The sequence below is a fragment of the Lissotriton helveticus genome, chromosome 12 (genome assembly GCF_964261635.1).
Source record: "Lissotriton helveticus chromosome 12, aLisHel1.1, whole genome shotgun sequence".
NCBI lineage: Eukaryota > Metazoa > Chordata > Amphibia > Caudata > Salamandridae > Lissotriton > Lissotriton helveticus.
Window position 1 is genome coordinate 128,529,116 of NC_136073.1, and position 17,558 is coordinate 128,546,673.

General features: G+C 51.3%; 1 non-coding gene across 1 annotated transcript; it reads right to left on the reverse strand.

Annotated features, from left to right (window-relative positions):
* Positions 1-6,413: 6,413 nt before the first annotated feature.
* Positions 6,414-6,495, reverse strand: TRNAS-GCU (transfer RNA serine (anticodon GCU)). The gene has a single exon. It is a non-coding gene; the product is annotated as a tRNA-Ser (tRNA).
* Between the last annotated feature and the right edge of the window lie 11,063 nt (positions 6,496-17,558).

Sequence of the window (17,558 nt, forward strand, 5' to 3'; positions counted from 1 at the left end):
ATTTAAACTTTCTCTTGCCCTAATTCCTAAGGGGTTTAGCAAAAGGTTTGAGAGCCTTGACCAGTGCATCATTCACCGACCCTTGGACATGGGTATCAAGGGCCTCTACCAAATTTTCCTCCAAGTGTTCTTCTTGTGGCTCATATTCATCATATTCGTTATAATCTGCCCATTGGTTATCCTCCTCGGCGTAGTACGCCATAGCTCTAAAGCAGGGAGGTGTGGAGGAACTTCTAGGGGGGAGTAGCCCAGGGGTGCCTCTAACACACACACACACACTGTAATACCAAATGTTCAACCCTCAATGAGGCAAAGTTCCAGGTGGAAGGAGACCCCTTTATGCACACCAAATCTCCCCTAGAGCTGAGCTCTGATCCGGAGACGCTCCGGTAAGCGTTCGATGAGACCAGGAGTTTATGCAGCCTAAAGGCGCGCGATGTGCGAGGAGCCGGTACTGCCTAAAACGAAAGTCGGCTCCTCGCGCATGTGCGCCGCGTGTGGGGCCGAACTCGACTGCCTCCTGTGCGCGAGAGTCTCGCGTCTGTTCCCTCCTGCTCCACCGCCCCCTACCGAGCGAATCTCACGCCGGACTCGCGCTCCGACTCGCGCCCCTCAAACGGATGAACGGAGATAAACGCGTGGGGCATAAATAACACCACGGGAACCATAGCATTCACCAATAAAAGGAAAGAAACGTGTGGGGCACAAATAACACAACGGAAACAATAGCATTCGCAAATGAGCCTAGAAAGACATAAATAACACTGTAACCATAAGAGCAAGGACACGCTCAGTAACAATAACAATACGGGCACACTCACGCGCCGTTAACAACCACCGCCCTTAAACAATTAACCACCACAAAGTAGTAACGTAAAGGGCACTTAACTCGCTGCTGCAGCAGCAAAGAAAGAGGAGGTCGTATGGTTAAACATGGACAATTATATCATGGACTTGATAGTGATTGGTGCAGACTGTTGGAGGGGGTTGTCCTTCCGGGGTGATGCCAGTTTAAAGTTTTTATTGGCTGCTGTTTTTGTCAGTAAAGTGAAGAGAAGCATAATCTGAGCCTCCGTGGACTGACATAGAATTGTAAGGCCTCCTTCCTCGAGCGGCTATTTTCCCGCCTGCTGGAGAGAGAGGAGTTTACTTTCAGCTTGCCACTGTTGGGGCAAAAACTCCAGGGTAAATCATTTCATTCGCTGCCACCCTGTAAGCAAGCACTCCACCACTTTAGAATGCCTCGTGTGTTAACATTTAACAGGAGGGCTGCAAAGGTCAGTCACAGCAGCGGTGCGTCCATTGGGGCGTAGGGGCGTAGCCCCGCCAGCCACCATGGACCCGCATCGCGGCCGCCGGCTAATCTTCTAGCATTGCAACAGATCAGCCGCCGGCAGGAATTGCACAGGGGGGGTGGCCTGCTGCAGCTTGAGTGACAGTCCACACTCAGGCTGCAGCAGGCCGTCCCGCTGGGGAATTTACAGTGCGCATTCTTGCGAAAGTTGGCAACTTTCTCAAGCATGCGCACTGTAAGTTCCCCAGCGGGACCCAGGGGTGTTTGTTTGCTGCCACAGCCCGGGTTTCCAAAGGGCGACAGGGCGAGCAGCAAATGTGCCTCTCTAGCCAATCCTGGCGCTGCTCCAGCGCCAGGATTGCCAGGATTGGCTGAGGACGGAGGGCGGGATTTCCGCTCCAGTGAAGGCGCCAAGGTCCCAGAACTTAGAAGATGCAGGCGGCGCTGATCGGCGGTCAGGTAAGTTTTCCCTTCATTATTCTAATTCCCCGGTCCCCCCTCCAACCCCCCGCAATTGTCATATTGTGGATTATAATGATAATTTCATTACAATAATAATGCTTTATTTGGTCTGGTTTACGTGTCTTAAAAAGACTGCACCAGGCTGCATTACTTAAAGTGCTTGTAAAATGTGCTGTGTAGTTCGTATCCCCGCTCCCATCTGCCCACCTCGATACCGGCCAGCACTATAACAGAGTAGGAGACTCCATAAAGGAAAGGGACGCTAGTGCGACTCCTCAGGGGTCTCAGGGAGCGGTGTTGGTGCCGTGATACCACCGAAATATCGCCCGAAGGCTGCGGACACTGCGGAGAAAGATAGCGGCGACACCCTGAGACTGAGGGTGGACGCTAACAGGAGGGAGCTGAGAGAGCTGCACTCGTAATGAATTGCTAGGGAAGAGCAGAGCAGAGCCGGAAAGCAGATGAATGGAAGGAAGGTACGAAAGATCTGCATCGGCGCGCTCCAGTAAAACAATCCAGGGATGAGGAGAGATCGCCGGAAACTACGGAGGTCAGGGAGAGAGCAGAGAAAGTGAGGACGAGCATGGCCTGGACCACACCCGAGCACAAGAATTAACTAGATGCCAAGAGCGAAGGCGGCACAGCAAACTGACATCAGGAGGCAGAGAAGCACGAACTGCGACCCATGCAGGGGAAAACGGGGCAGCAGGCGGCCTGAAGTTAAAAGCCCGCGCCAAGAGGCGATCGGTTGGTGGGGAGAGGAGAGGCAGGAACGGAGGGCACCTGGTAAGGTAGGAAGCAGCCACAGGGACAGCACGCAAGAAGGACCCCCATCGGATGGCACCTACTGAAATAGAGGTGGAAGGTGCAGTAGAGTCTTAAGGCAGGATATGCCATGCTACTATGCCAGGCAGCCTCCGGAAGAGCCACGCGGAGGGGATGCCCTGAGTCCAGTCAGAGCGAGCGAGGGGAGGCCCATTCCTAAGAGCAAGTTCCCAGGAGCAGCAGAATGCGGTCTTCGTGGCACGGAAAGGATACACAAAATTAAATCAGGCCTAGGGAAAGGATACAATTGCGCGTTGCGCGAATCATGGTGAGAGAAGGGAGGACAAAGGGGGATCGTAAAGGGCCCCCCCACATTAAGAAGCTGACTTTGGCCATTGACTGTCTAAGTATTAGAGGAGATGCTAGTGAGGCAATACTGCAGTGGGAAATAAGCAAACAAGGAACGTGGAGAAAGTGGGCTTTTATCGGTGGCAGATTAGCAGACATGAGATTCCCAGAGGACACTAGAGAGCAGGGGCTTAACACAGGCCCCCGAGCTGTACTCAGGCCTTAGAGCTCCGGATTAAATCCAGAGTAGGGCCCCTCTGCAGCAGCGGTGCGTCCATTGGGGCGTAGGGGCTCTGTCTGCCGAGTGGGCATTGACTGGTGAGGGATTACCCTGTCTGTATGGGAATGCTTTTGTCTGTGTTTTTTGCGGGCGCGGGGGGGGGGAGGGGGGCTGACCCTGGGAGCTGCATTGGCCTTAAAAAAAGCCCTCGTTATCGGTGCGAGGGTCACGATTTCGGTGCGTGGTGCCCCCATAAAATCCTTACGTTTGCGTGAGGGGCTCTTGCGTGAGTTAAGAGTTAATCCCTGTGAGAGGTGACCCCCTGTCTATATGAAGGGTCACCGACAGGGCCCGTGTCTTTGCAGCTAAGGAGTTACATTTGTCTGATATATATTTTTTTTAAATTTAAATTAAAAGCTCTTGGCTAACGCAAGACCTAAAAAGCAACGTAGCAAGTGTCACCGAGGCAGCCGGAAATACCGTGGATTTAGGCCCTCCTTGTGCTTGTGACAGTAGCCCGCCATGGGCAGGTTGCCAACCTTGTATCCTTTAGATTCCCCCCCCCCCCTCCCCGCACAGCCCCGGCCAAAACTCTACTCTTCCATTTCTATGTAATTCTTAGAGTATATCCATGTGTATCCCTTCCCTATGTATATAGAGGACACAGGTGAGGTCCAACAGAGTACAGTTGGTAGCCCAGGCATTTTCTATTTAAGCCGTGCAGTCTAACAGCCTCGTGGTGTTCTCTCGGGAGAGTTTGTTGTTTTGCAAACTCGACCCAAAGGTTTTGGTGGGTATTACCTGTGCACCCACCCTGGCTACATTACACTAGCTCAGAGGTTTGTAAGCACCACAAGGCGAAGCGATTTGCCCCGAATCACAGGATCTATTAGAGCCGGCGCTGAGACTCGAACAGCACTTAGTGCTTTTTTGACTTTTTTCACGGACCTCCAGTTAGCCATGTGTGCTACATGTATACATATTTTCACTGTACGGAGCTATAGTCTGTACATAAATATGTATACATGTAGCACACGATAACAATGTGAAATGGAGACTCAAGAAAAAGCACTGAGTGTTGTCCGAGTCTTAGCCTCGCTCTCTGTTGATTAAGATAATTTAAAGGCTTACTGACAAAATGTGTTTGAGCTGGCAGCACCTTTATTTCACATTTTTCATAACAATTTGGAAGGAATGTAGATGTCACTGGAATTCAATAGTAATCTCTCGAAGCTCAAACAATGTTTCTTCAGTGCTTGGACTGTGTGTATGTGACAGGACTGCACCATCTTCTGTGCATGATAAAAGAGCTCTGCATATGGCGTGCGAACAGCATAAATATTGAAGGCTGTAGTCTGGGAAAGCTAGGAGATTTCATTGTATGAAAGCTTGTGAAGGTGTTTGGCATTTGTCCAAACCGGTGAACCCTTGATTGTCACAACCCAATACTCTGTAAATTGCTGGTTTTATTGTTGGGAAGTCAAATTGTAAGCTGGATGTGTTCCTCCCTGGTGATTGCAGCCTGCTGGAGTGTGTAGAGTGAAAATAAAGGGAAAGGCGAAAGCTGGTCTGAAGTGACATTTCACATTTGGAGTAATTAAGTTGCTTTTTGTGAGCTTTTAAGCCTTTTAATTTCTAATTGGTGATCTGACAGTCAAAGTGTTTATTTACAGCTGCCAAGACTTCAGATTGCTTACTTGTGACAGTTCCAGAGTTTCGGTGTACTTATGCCCACTTGTACAAGTGGCTCACTCCAGAAACTGTTGAATGTTTTTAATGCAGTAAGGTATGGGGCAGTTCTGATGTACCAAGTCAGACCCAGACCAGTCCCCACAGTTGCTCCGGATTAACCCCTTCTATGCTAATGACAAGGTCAGCTCGTCATGCAGTACCACTGGAGCTGTGCTTATGACGAGCTGACCTTGTCATGAACAATGGGATTATCAATCAATCAGCACAGGAGAAAAATACCCTGTAGCATTGAAGGTGTTAAGGGACATTGTCATGTCTTCTCAGGCGCGATGTAAAGACTCCCTGTGAGCTGAGGACTCTTTTGGCTCAAGAACCAACTAGCTGGAGACCCTTGTGGTTGTTTAAAGATTTAATATCAGCCTGTAACTCAGTCTTGAGCTGGGTGGGTGACCTCGATTACAAAGTGGCTGTGCCAGATGTCCCATTATGACCCCTTTTGCCTGTCTCCCCTTCAGGCGCACAGGGCATAAAACTGGGGGGTGCTCAACCCTGCCAAAAAAACTGAGAGGTGACCCTAAGAGCACAGCTGCCATCCTATCAGGGGTGGGATGCTTTGGTGTACTGGTCTGGTTTTCTGGGTGCATTGGCTCAAGTTTTTTTCCCATGTAATTGATTGGGTGTCTTGGTAAGTTGCTTTTATGTGAATGTCTGACTTATGACTGCGCATTCCTTTCAGTGTGCACTTGCTTCAGTTTACTTTTTGAGTCACTGTCTAGTTTGCTGGAAGTATTGCTTTATTTTTTCTTTCATTAAACTGTTAGACTTGCTTGGTGCTTTTATGTTGGTGCCTGCATGCTGAGGTGTACTCTTCTTCAGTTTAAATGTATGTGACTGGCCTATTGACTAGCACCCTGCTTTCAAAGTGAAGGTTCACAGGTTCACACTTGCTTTAGTTTACTTTTGTATGGTTGACTGCATGCACTGTTTTGCTGGATGCATTGCTTTAAGTTACTACTTGATGCTGCTTTCAGTTTGCTTTCACGTAATTGCCACTCATATTCCCAATGCTTTGTGAAGGCTGTTTCCCAACTGCTGTGCAACTTCTTCTGCTCTTAGAGCTGAGATTTTCATGAAAGTCTTATAGTCTGAATTCATCAGCTGAGCGTAATAGGACAGAATGTATGAAGCTCTGTGGTTATACTGAATAAGCTGCTACCTATGTTATGCCATCTATTAATGTAATAACTGCACTTTCACAATTGCTTTATTAACCTTCCTGCTTTCTCAAATTTGCTTGAAAATGCATGATTTTTCTTCTTTTTTTTCAAAATTTTCTTGGGGGGGGTTATCCCCCCAAGACCCCCTTTTGGGGTTCAGGCTCGCTCGCTTCGCTCGCTCGCTGTGGTGCTGTATGCACATCACTTAGCGCCCCACCACTTTGAAATGTCACCCACCGCCCCTGGTCAGTCAGTGTCAGGCTGAACCCGTGTATGAGAGCACGTGGCTCTTTTTTGCTGTAATCTGCAAGGTGGACGGTCCTGTGCATTCTGTCAAGTTTTAAAACCTTCCTTTTTCCTTCTCATTGGAATGTACAGCAAGTGTATGAGATTTCAATGAAGTAACAAAAGTTGCCGACGAGGGTGGGATTCGAACCCACGCGTGCAGAGCACAATGGATTAGCAGTCCATCGCCTTAACCACTCGGCCACCTCGTCACGATAATGTTGGCTTAAGTGGTCAGTAGCAAAACCTCACTAGCATTCACTCTCACAATTTCTGAGTAATTATTAAACTGAAGCAGACCTCGGATGCTGCCAAAAAGACACCTGTTTGGGAATAGCCCGCCCATTGCCTAAGTGCTCTCACAGGAAAAACTCAGTACCTCACATACCCTCGTTACACGTCTCAAGCTGCAGGTCTGCCTGAGTTTCTTATTTCAGAGCTCGAGGCATGAGTGAACCTCCGTCTGAGGCGTGACCCCAGAAGAAGGCTCTGAAATGTGACTGGACCAGTTGCCACTTTCATCTTTCACCCACCCGCCCGCTTAGCCATGGCCTGTGTCGCCTCAAAGGGTGCACTGTCAACGATTTATTGACCTAGGGGGTTCCATGGAACCAAGTATTAGGGTAATAACGTGCGCGGTACCAATGATGTCACTGACCCCATCGCTGAGGACAGATGCTTGACCCTCTCAATGAGAGGCAGGTAAGTTACTGGAGGGGCAGAGAGAGTGGTGCTGGAACAATTTTTAAGTGGGGGGGGGCTGCTATTAATGTTATATCTCTGAAGTCATAGGGATTGTTAAAGATCCAAGCCTCACACAAAAAAACAACACAAGTGTAGTAAATGTACCCATTCAGGAGAGTGGTAAGAGGTGGTATGCAGCTGGTGGTGCATTTTAGAGCACTAATAAGGTAGCGCACTGTCATTTAAAGACAGCGTATTTGCCCTTGAAATTGCCACTACATGTGCATAGACTTTCGGTTTTACTGATAAACAATATATAGTGCAAAAACGAATGTGTGGACATGGAGTTTCAGTGAACATTTATCACTTGTGCATCACCAAGCAAAGTGTCTTAATATCTTTTGATCCTATTTAAATCTTTGTTTCCATCTCACTTCAGAGTTACCAAAAAGTGCTTCACTTGTGCTTTCCTAATTGCTGATATAATTTGAAATGTGTATAGTTCATTTCCTGATATTTAATGTTGTGTTTTAGAAAAAACTGACATCCTGCAGCGTTTCCTTTGGGTTCCTGTCCCCCAGCTGGATTGTCACCTGGCTCTTCTTTATAAAATCCTCTCACTTCGCAGTCAGAGAAATAAAAGTAAACACCAGTTTCGGAGTAAGGAGCACTTTTCAGAAGATGTAGCCTGATTTTTTTTGTCAACTCTTTTTTATTGGCATTTCTATGTCATTTTCAACAACTCGGTTCACGCATCATGTACATCAAATACATTATCACCAGTGTACTTCTATCAGCGCTCCGACAACGCGTTTTGCTATTAAAACGCTAATGTAGTTCCAACTATACGTCAGGCGACTGATTCCCGGGCCTTCACACAAGTCTATATCCTGTGAGAATCTTTGCGTCTCTTTTCCGCTTGGAGTGCCAGATCATATATACATAACTCAGTTGCAACCAGAACATTTGCAAGAAAACATTAACAACGAGATACAGCTTTATCACCAGGGTTCAATACAAAACATTCCCCTATTCCCCTCCCCGAGGTCCGCCTCCCCCTCCTTCTTTCAGTAAATGTGTGTTTGTTCCCTCGTCTTGTCTAACCGGCCTCCCACTCTCCCCACTCCTCTTCTCCTCTCTCTCGTCGCGTATATGCTTCTCCATGTCTACTGTACCCTCACAGCATTCCGGCTATGGGCCCCCGCCTGCGCGCTAGTGTCAGTATTGCTGCTGTCATTGTTGTTGTTATTGGTGTTCGCCGCGCGCCCCTCCCCACTGTTATCCATTCCGCCCTCTGTGTCCCCCGCCACCTCCTCAGCCGTGCCAGTCTCTGTCGCCTGTAGTGTGTTGAGCATGCCCTCCCAACATTCCGCCATGGGCTCTCTGCGGAGTCCCACTGTTTCCTCTCTCCTAATGGCGGTCCACTCCGCACGGGCCCACCACAGGTGAGAAAAGGTCCAGGCCTGCACACTGGGTGGGTCTCTCACCTTCCATCTCTTTGTTAGGAGCCTCACCGCCGTGACCATTCCCAGGTCCAGAAATCGGGAGGACGCCTTAGTAGCAGGCGACCGTTTGAAGTGGTGCAAGAGGAATTCAGGCCAATCACAGGGGATTGCGCGGCCAGGGCATTGCACGAGCCGGGCATGGATTTCCCTCCAATAAGTGCCAAGTCTTGTACAGCGCCACAAAAGGTGAAGGAGGTCCGCATCTAGCTCGTCGCATCGAGGGCAAGATGCATCTGTCCTGTTAAAATATTTATTTATTAAGGCTGGGGTGAGGTAGGCCCTGTGGACTATATATACTTAGATCTGGCGAAAGCGCATGTTTCTGGGGATACGCACCGGCCTTTTGAGCATCCGTTCCCATTCTTTGTCCGCCAGCGGTCTTCCTATATCTTGTTCCCACTTTCCGCGGAGGGGGGCCAAGTCCAGCTCCGTGTGCAACCGTAGGGACGCGGCAAACTATTTAATGAGATGCCTGCCCCTGCCCATGACATGTAGGTATTGCATCGTCAAGTGCTGCGCCGGCTCTTTCGCAATGTCGCCCCACCCCATCGCCATCCGGCCGTGAGGGACCTATGCATGAGGAATCCCCCAGGGGGGAGCCCAATCTCTGCAACCAGTGTCTCGAAGGGGATCAGGGCTCCATCCTGGTACAGACCGCCTAGCGTCTGCACATCTGCCTCCTGCCACTGCTCTAGCATGCGGCGTGTGAGAACTCCCTCACCTCCCGGAGAGCCCTCCAACGGCACCGCGGGCACGTATGGAAGCACTTTCCTTGTGAGGTATAGTGCCCTACGGAAGCAGTTGTATGCCACCCCTAGCAGAAGCGGGGCAGGTCGGGCCCTGGCTGCCAGCGGATGAAACAGCGCAGTGATTCTTTCCATGGTGTAGGGCGGCTCACTTGTGGCGGTGTCCTCTCTCCCTCTGTCCGCCATGCAGCGGGTGATCCATTGGAGCTGCGCCGCCAGATAGTAGTGCTCAAAGCAGGGGGCGGCTAGGCCACCTTTGTCTGTGGGAAGAAATAGCTTCCCTAGGGCCAGGCGGTGTCGAGATGCGCCCCAGATAAAGTCGCGCAGGGTCCCGTTGAGCTTGGAGAAGAAAGATGCAGGCACGAACAGAGGCAGATTTGCGAAATAGTATAGAAGGCGAGGAAGCATCACCATTTTGGCCAAGGCTACCCTGCCCGTGGGCGTCAGGGGGAGCGTGGACCAGAAGCTTATCTGCGCCTTGAGCGCTGCAACCGCTGTACCTAGGTTCCCGTCCATCAGGTCCGCTGGCTGCCGGTAGATCTGGATCCCCAAGTATTTAAATGTGTCCGCTCGCCACTGCACTCTTGTGCCCTGCAGGCTGTACTCCGGATCATTAACCTCACTATTAAAGGCATAGAGGCAGGACTTACCCGCATTAACTCGGAGCCCCGAGAGACCGGGAAAGCGGCTTAGCAGCGGGGAAAGCTGTTCCGGCATACTATTCACATCCCTGACAAAGACCAATAGATCATCTGCATACAGGGACACTTGATGAACACCATCCCCCAGTTGAATTCCGTCAGCCAGCAGTTGCCTCATGGCTGCCGCCAGAGGTTCAATGGCGAGTGCAAAGAGCAGCGGTGACAGAGGGCACCCCTGCCGAGTGCCTCTGCCCACCTCCACCTCCTCCGAGACGTATGGCCCCAGCCGGACGCGGACCACGGGGTTCCTATACAGAAGCCCCACCATCTCCAGGAATTCCCTTTCCAGCTCATACGCCTCCAACACTGCCAGAAGATATCCCCACTGGAGGCTATCAAAGGCCCTTTCTAGGTCTAGTATCAGGCACCCTTCTCTAGGCCACACCACCGCTGCTTCCGCCACCACTCGAAAGTACCTCCTGAGATTCAGTGATGTGGACCTCGCCTGCACAAAACCAATCTGGTCTGGGTGGACCAGATGCAGGACTATTGGCGCCAGACGCTCAGCTAGTATCTTGGCTAATATCTTATAGTCCGTATTGAGCATTGCCAACGGGCGGTACGAGCTCAGGGACATTGGGTCTCTGTCAGGTTTGGGCAGGGACACCAAAAACGCTTCTCTCAGGGAGGACGGAAGACGGCCCTTAGCTATCGACGCCTGATACATCTGGAGCAGCCATGGTGCCAGGATGTCTCTGTTCTCTTTGTAATATTCAGCTGGCAGGCCGTCTGGCCCCGGTGTTTTCCCCCCGCCAGCGCCTGGATCGCGTCACCCACCTCCTCCAGCGCGAGCGGGGCACCCAGGTCCGCCCTCTGCGCATCAGAGACTGTGGGCAGCGTAACCAGCTCTAGTAAGTCAGCCTCTGCATGTTCCCGGCCAGTGCCTCGAGCTTTGTAGAGGTCCCGATAGTGCTCGGTGAACACCTGGTGTATTTGGCGCTGTGTATACACCACAGTACCGTCTCCTAAGTGAATGGCACCGATCGGCGCCTTGCGCTCCGCTGCCTGTATCAGCCAGGCTAGCAAGCGACCTGCTCTGTCCGCTTTCGCATGTGCCCTGGCCGTGTGCGCTGCATAATTGTGATACCTTAGTCTCTCAATGAGGACCGCATGCTTTCCTCGTAGCTCCCCCAGCTTAAGCGCATGCCTACCCGCTCCCTCCCCCTCTCGCTCGTACTGTTGTAGCTCGGATTCTATGCGGGTCAGGGATGCAGATACCTGCGCACGGATGTTCCACGTGGTCCCTATGCAATGCCCCTTGATAGTTGCCTTATGGGCGTCCCACTCCACCATGGGATTGCTCGCTGTGTCCTCCTTTTCCTCAAAGTAGGAGAGAATGGCGGTACCCAGTGATGATCTGAACTCCGCATCCTCCAACGCGGCCGGCTGCAGCCGCCATGTGGGCACCGGAGGTCTATCTGCCACCCAGCTAATCTGGAACCACAAGGGGTTATGATCCAAGTGCGTCCTGCCTAGGTATTTCGACTTGGTTAAGAGCGGGAGCAGGGAAGGGGAGCCTACTATTCTGTCTAGCCTAACATGAAGGCCGTGCACCGGCGAGTAATAGGAGTATATTTTGTCTGTGGGGTGTTGTGTACGCCAGAGGTCTTGAATGCCCCAGTGTGTTAGCCAGTCACTAAGGGCTTGTGCCGCCGAGGTCACTGCCACTGCACGCAGGGGCAGGTATGAGCGGTCTAACTGTGTGTCCAGCACCATATTATAGTCGCCGCCTATCAACCAGGGCAGGCCCGCATACTGCTGAAGGACGTGGTTTAAAGACGCCAGGAAGGCAGGTTGCTCCGTATTGGGGGCGTAAATAGAACCCAGCAATATTTCCTGCCGCTCCTGCCGTATCTTCTCCGGGCTGGGTGCCGCCTGCCCCAGGCCTGTCTCCCGTCTGGCCCCTCTCTTCCTCCTCCTCCTCCTGGAGCGCTGCTCTTGCCATCCGACGCCCTCTGGGGCCACCGGTCGCGTCCCCGACCACTGCCCGGTCTCCTCCAGCCAATCCCAGACTTCCGTTGGGGTTTTGAAGAAGCGTGTGCCCCCCTTTGTGACCAAGCGCACCCGCGAGGGGAAGAGCAGTGAATAGGGTAGTTCTAGGTCCCTGAGCTGTTTCTTCACTGCCATGTAGGAGCCCCGCCTCTTCTGTGTCGCCGCCATGTAGTCCGGGAAAAGCATTACACAACTGTTGCCCACCTGCAGGTCGCTCATCTTCCGGGTTTCCCGGAGCACCGTATCAACGGTCCCTGTAGTTGAGGAGCTTGAAAAGGAACGGGCAGGGTCTAGCTCCAGTCCTCTGGGCTTGCGCGGGCACCCTGTGCGCCCTTTCCACTACGAACTGCGGGGATAGCACTCCCGGTGGTAGGATTGTCCTCAGCCACGACTCAGTCTATCGTTCAGGTGCTGTCCCCTCTTCTCCTTCAGGCAGGCCTACTACTCGGATGTTGTTGCGCCGAGAGCGTCCTTCCGCGTCCTCAGCACGGTCTTCTAGTTCGTGGACTCTGTCAATCAGGTCCTGCAGGGCCGCGGCATGACTGCGCACCACAGGTTGTAGCTCCTGAACCACTTGGCGCTGTTCTGTGACGGTCTCCGTCAGCTTGCAGTGGTCTGAGTGCAGCAGTGTGAAATCAGACGTTACTTTATCGATCCCCCCTCTAGTGACGACTTGGTTTGCTCTAGGGTCGATCCAATACGCTCCACCGCCGCCAGAACTGTGTCCATTTTGGCCGCCAGAGTAGCTGCGTGGTCCATGGCCATCCGCCTCTTGTCCTGCGTCGTGTCGGATCCATTCGCCTCCTGCTGCCGCAGCTGCGCTTTGTCCCTGAGCCTGCCCATTGCAATTTGCTGCGCTGTGGGCACTCGCCTCCAGTCACCGCCAGGGGGGTGTTATTCCCCAGGGAATAGGGTCCTCACTCCTACCAGCCCATCTTTCAGCCGGGCGTCCGAGGGCAGTCCACCCTATAGCCTTGCTCCCGGACTCCTGTATGCGCACCCTCCTGGTAGTGTCCGTGTGCACTGGCAGCAAACCGTCCCCCAGTCCTTTCCCAAAGAGCTCTGACTGCGATTGCAGGTGGGGTTTTCAGGCTTGCTCAATTAGGCAGGACAAGCAGGCGCTGCCAGCAATCTACTATCAGGTATGCTACGGTCAGACTAGTGGCAGGTGCGCGGTCTACTTCCCAGTAGGTAGGGCCATGCACTGACAACTGTGCGCAAGCTGCAGAAGGCCTCCGCTTATGGGCAGCTGCGGTGGGACAGTCAGGGGCTGTGCATAGACCTGCCCCCAGCTCTCGGCTCTTGTCTTGTTATTACCGGGCAAGTCCTGGGTCAGCGGGTCAGGCAGGCCCCTCCGGTTTTGCAATCAGCGGCTGGCAGCGCTCGTAGTCAGAGGGCCTAGCGCTGTATTTTAGGGGGGTTCTGAGGATTCTCGTAGCGCGAGCTCTCAAAATGGTGCCAGAATAGGAACGTCTCCTCAGCTGCGCAGTTTATTACCAGCCTCACCCCGCGACTCCTGTCTCCGACTTCCTCCACTCTGCCGTGCCCCTCTGCCAGTCCCGCAGCTCTTAGGCACCTCGCACTCGTTCGCCTGCTCACTCCGCCTCTCACACGTGGACCGGTGGAGGGTCAGCAGACCGCTGCAGGCTCAGGCTCAGGCTCGGGCGGGCTCGCGGACTCAGCGGGTGGGGGTAGAGTAAGCCTCGCTGCTGGTTACTGCAGGTCGGCCAAGTCCGCTGGGAAATTGAGGTAAGTCCCCAGGGGCCGCCGGACCCCCTTACGGGCGCTGCTACTGGGTTATTGAGGGGCCTGGCAACTTTCCAGTAGCTCCGGGGTCAAAGCACTGAACAAACGCTGTGGCAGCTGTGGACGCAGCTCCGGTAGCTCCGTAGCTCTCGTGACTCTCCTGGCACTGCTGCGGCTTACCACGGCTCTCTGCTGGCCAGAACCGATCAAGGTATCCACTCGCAGCTGCTCTCACCAGAGCTGGGCCTCCGCTCGGCCTCCCGCCTCCGGAGCTCCGCAGCTCACCCACGGAGTTTCGGTGACCTCCGGCTGCCGCCCGCTTCAGATTATCTCCGCTCCTCACAGTTAGCTGAGGAGCGGGTCCCTCCCTTCCCAGCGTCTGTCTCCGGAACCCACCAGCGGCTGAGCCCTCACTCCCGCTGCACAATTCATCTGGTTGCCAAATGGCAGCTCACCGTCCGGTCCCTCGCATAGGCGCCGCAGGACTCCTTCTCCCAACCTGTCAGCGGCTTTGCGGGCTATCCGGCCTGGCCGCTCACTCCGAGGCCTCCACAGCACCTCCCTGGCGCTTTCCGTAGACCGAAGTCGCGATCAGGCTTCTTCCGCGTTGCCAGAGTCGGACCCCCTCCTCTCTAGGACCCGGCCGGACTTCGCGCCTTCTCCTCGTCTGCCAGTAGCTCCCTCGCAGCGGAGAAGACTCGGCTCCGCGGCCTCGCCCCACGACTACACCGGCGAGGTCCCCAGGTGATCCCGCAACCTCTTCTCCCTGCGGTGGTAAGCTACCTCCACATTATCCGGGGAAATGCAGGATAAGTTAGGGCCTCACTAGCGGAGCTCTAGCAAGTTGCGCCCGTCATGTTGCCTGGCTGGCCACGCCCCCTTCAGAAGATGTAGCCTGATGTTTGACATTTGTCCTTGAGCAGCAGCCAATGTGACAGGAGATGCACAAAATATCAAGGGGTCTTTATTGCTCATTCACCTTCTGAACTCCAGCATGATTATTACTGAAGGTGCTGCAGCACCCCCTGCACCCCTACTTCCAGCGCCACTGGGCAAAGATATCACCCATTAGGTCACTAAAAAGCTGTGATGTCACTAATCCTCTCACTGAAAGGCAAAAGGGGCCCTTTAATGGAGATAGACAGCATCACTCACCTCATCCATCTCTATGAAGCAATGACGTCACTGTCAATGAGAGGAAAATATGTCACTAAAGCAGTCTCTGAAATGCAGTGATGTGATCGAAAGGCATTAACGTTCCTGGACCCAACAAACAGAGACCTTAAGCTCATGCTCAATGCAGGGCAAACAGGGGGCGCCTCTGCTATGGCGGAGGAGCCTCGCCCCACTGCTTTTAAGCAGTGCAAAGTAGAGGAAACATAAAATGATAAGAACTTTAACTTACTATCATTTTATGTTTCTGTGCTGCTTTGCGGGTGGGAGGGGCTACTCTGCTCTCGGAGCAGGAGAGGAGTGGTTTGCCCACATCTAAGTGCACATGACTGTTTGGCCGGCCATCTTGTGCTGCCCAAATGGGTCATGCCCACTTTCCCTATTCTCCATGTAGGCTGCATTACAGCCTACATGGAGAACATGCCCACCCCTCCAGCCCCTGGCTGAGCTCCATGTCACAGCACTCAGACGAATCACAAAGCTGCATTGCAGTGCTGTGATAGGCCAGGGGAGTCTGGGTGCTTACCAATCACAACACTGCATTGCAGCATTGTGGTTGGTCAGGGGAGCCTAGCTGTTCTTCCTGTTCCTCGAGGAGTCTCAAGAGGAGAGCAGAAGCAGAGACGCGGGACCCGGCTGCATAAGTGTTTATTTTTTTATTTTTTACATTGGGAACGCCGGGCATCTTTCCCCCAAATACCCGCACCCGCCTCACCACCCGCAAGCCATGGTGGCCGCCATTGAGGGCAAAAGTGCCACTGACCTTTCCAATGAGAGGCAGTGATATTATAGTGACTGAGAGACACTGCTGCCACTCTCCATGTAACTGAAAGTTATTGCTATTGGGCTCTCACTTTGAGGCAGCTGCTGGTTACACCATTGGCAGGAAATTATTTTACCAAAAAGCATTTGTGCGAATATTTCAGTGGGAAGCACCAATTCCATTATTAAACATTAATCCAGCTGGTTCTGACACTGGTAGTCATTGATGCGACTGTCTGTCAATGTCATTTTGATATAGATTGATGCCAAATATGCTGAATTGCAGGTCGTATGCAATGTCGAAGTTGAGAATGAGGAACATCTGGATACTGCCTGCTTGTTGGTATAGAAATATGATTCTCTCCTTGAGTATAAGAGGTCCCGGCTTCAAATACTTCCAAGCCCAAGGTTTAGACTACCCTTTTATTTTTTATTTACATTTACCATCAGGTGTTACTCTATTGTGACAGCCTAAGCAAAACACACCCTTTAAGCATCATGTTAGTATAGTATTTTATCAACAATATTATTTCTTTGTTAATTATCTTTATTTTGGTCAACACAATAAAATGGATCAACAAAAATAAACAACATTCCCTCTTAAGTAAATCATTTTCTGAATTGTATATCAATGCAAATGAAAAATTATCTTTGAGTTCATAATGTTTATTGTTTGATTATGTAAATGATAAGCATCAACAATTCTATGCATACAATCATATTAAAACCCGTTTTGAAAGAATTACATGTTTTGACCAAAGGTGTGATGAATATGGAGGAAGATAGGAGAGAAACAGAGGTGTGTAATATGGGATCATTTATTTCTTGAGATAGATTTAACACACAGTTACTTTATGTAGAAAGAGTAATTCCTTCTTCAATGTGCAGGCATGCTCGTGGGTTCAAATTTAGTCTCATTTGTAGCAAACGTAAACAAAAATGATTATGAAGAAGATATCAAACCACATGGAATCTTACATTAGAAATAGATGACATACTTTACTATTGTCTGGAATTCAAGAACATCTAAATGAAAATGTCATGAAATTTAATGAAATATAGAGAAGAAAATGATCAAGAATTTACATTACCAATAACATTTGCACAAGTCTCCCCGTCACTCACTTTGGCCAGCATTTCTGGAGTCCAGGATGCTCTGTGTAGAATGAATAAGTGTTTTTTTCTTAAGGGGAGTTAAATCCACTGTACTCCATAGTGTAGACAGTGATACTTACCATAAAGATGTCACCTCTAGAATGTTGTACGGTCGGTCTGGAGATGACCAATGATGTCCACATATTTTGTCAATGCCCAGTTGTTCAACTCTTCTGGCACAAGTTGGGTAAGGCCATAGTTGTTTAAATGGGGAGAGAGATTAGGGGAAGCGAACAATTGGAGATCTTAGGAGTAGTAGAAGGTGACAGGTCGACTGTAAAGTTGCTCAAAAAAAGACATGGCTTGGTAGTTCGGACTGGACTGTTCCCATGAGGCACAGGGTCAGAGCTGATTTGCATATAGCCAGTGTCTAACCCAGGGTGGTGTGGAGTGCAAAAAAACGATGGATTTAGGCCCAATCCTTGTACTGGGATGAATGTATGACATTGTTCTACATTCTGTCCATCAACTGTGTTTTTTGCAATTTTCACCCCGAGTGGGCTGGGTATGCTCAGACGTGAGTCCCAGGCTCTCCACACCACTGGAGTCAAGCTATCCAGGCTGATGAAGGCTGATAGCCAGAAACCGGTCCTTGGATGCTTGATTCCGGTCTGTGAAAGACATGGCTTGGTAGTTCGGACTGGACTGTTCCCATGAGGCACAGGGTCAGAGGTGATTTGCATATAGCCAGTGTCTAACCCAGGGTGGTGTGGAGTGCAAAAAAACGATGGATTTAGGCACAGATCCTTGTACTGGGATGAATGTATGACATTGTTCTACATTCTGTCCATCAACTGTGTTTTTTGTAATT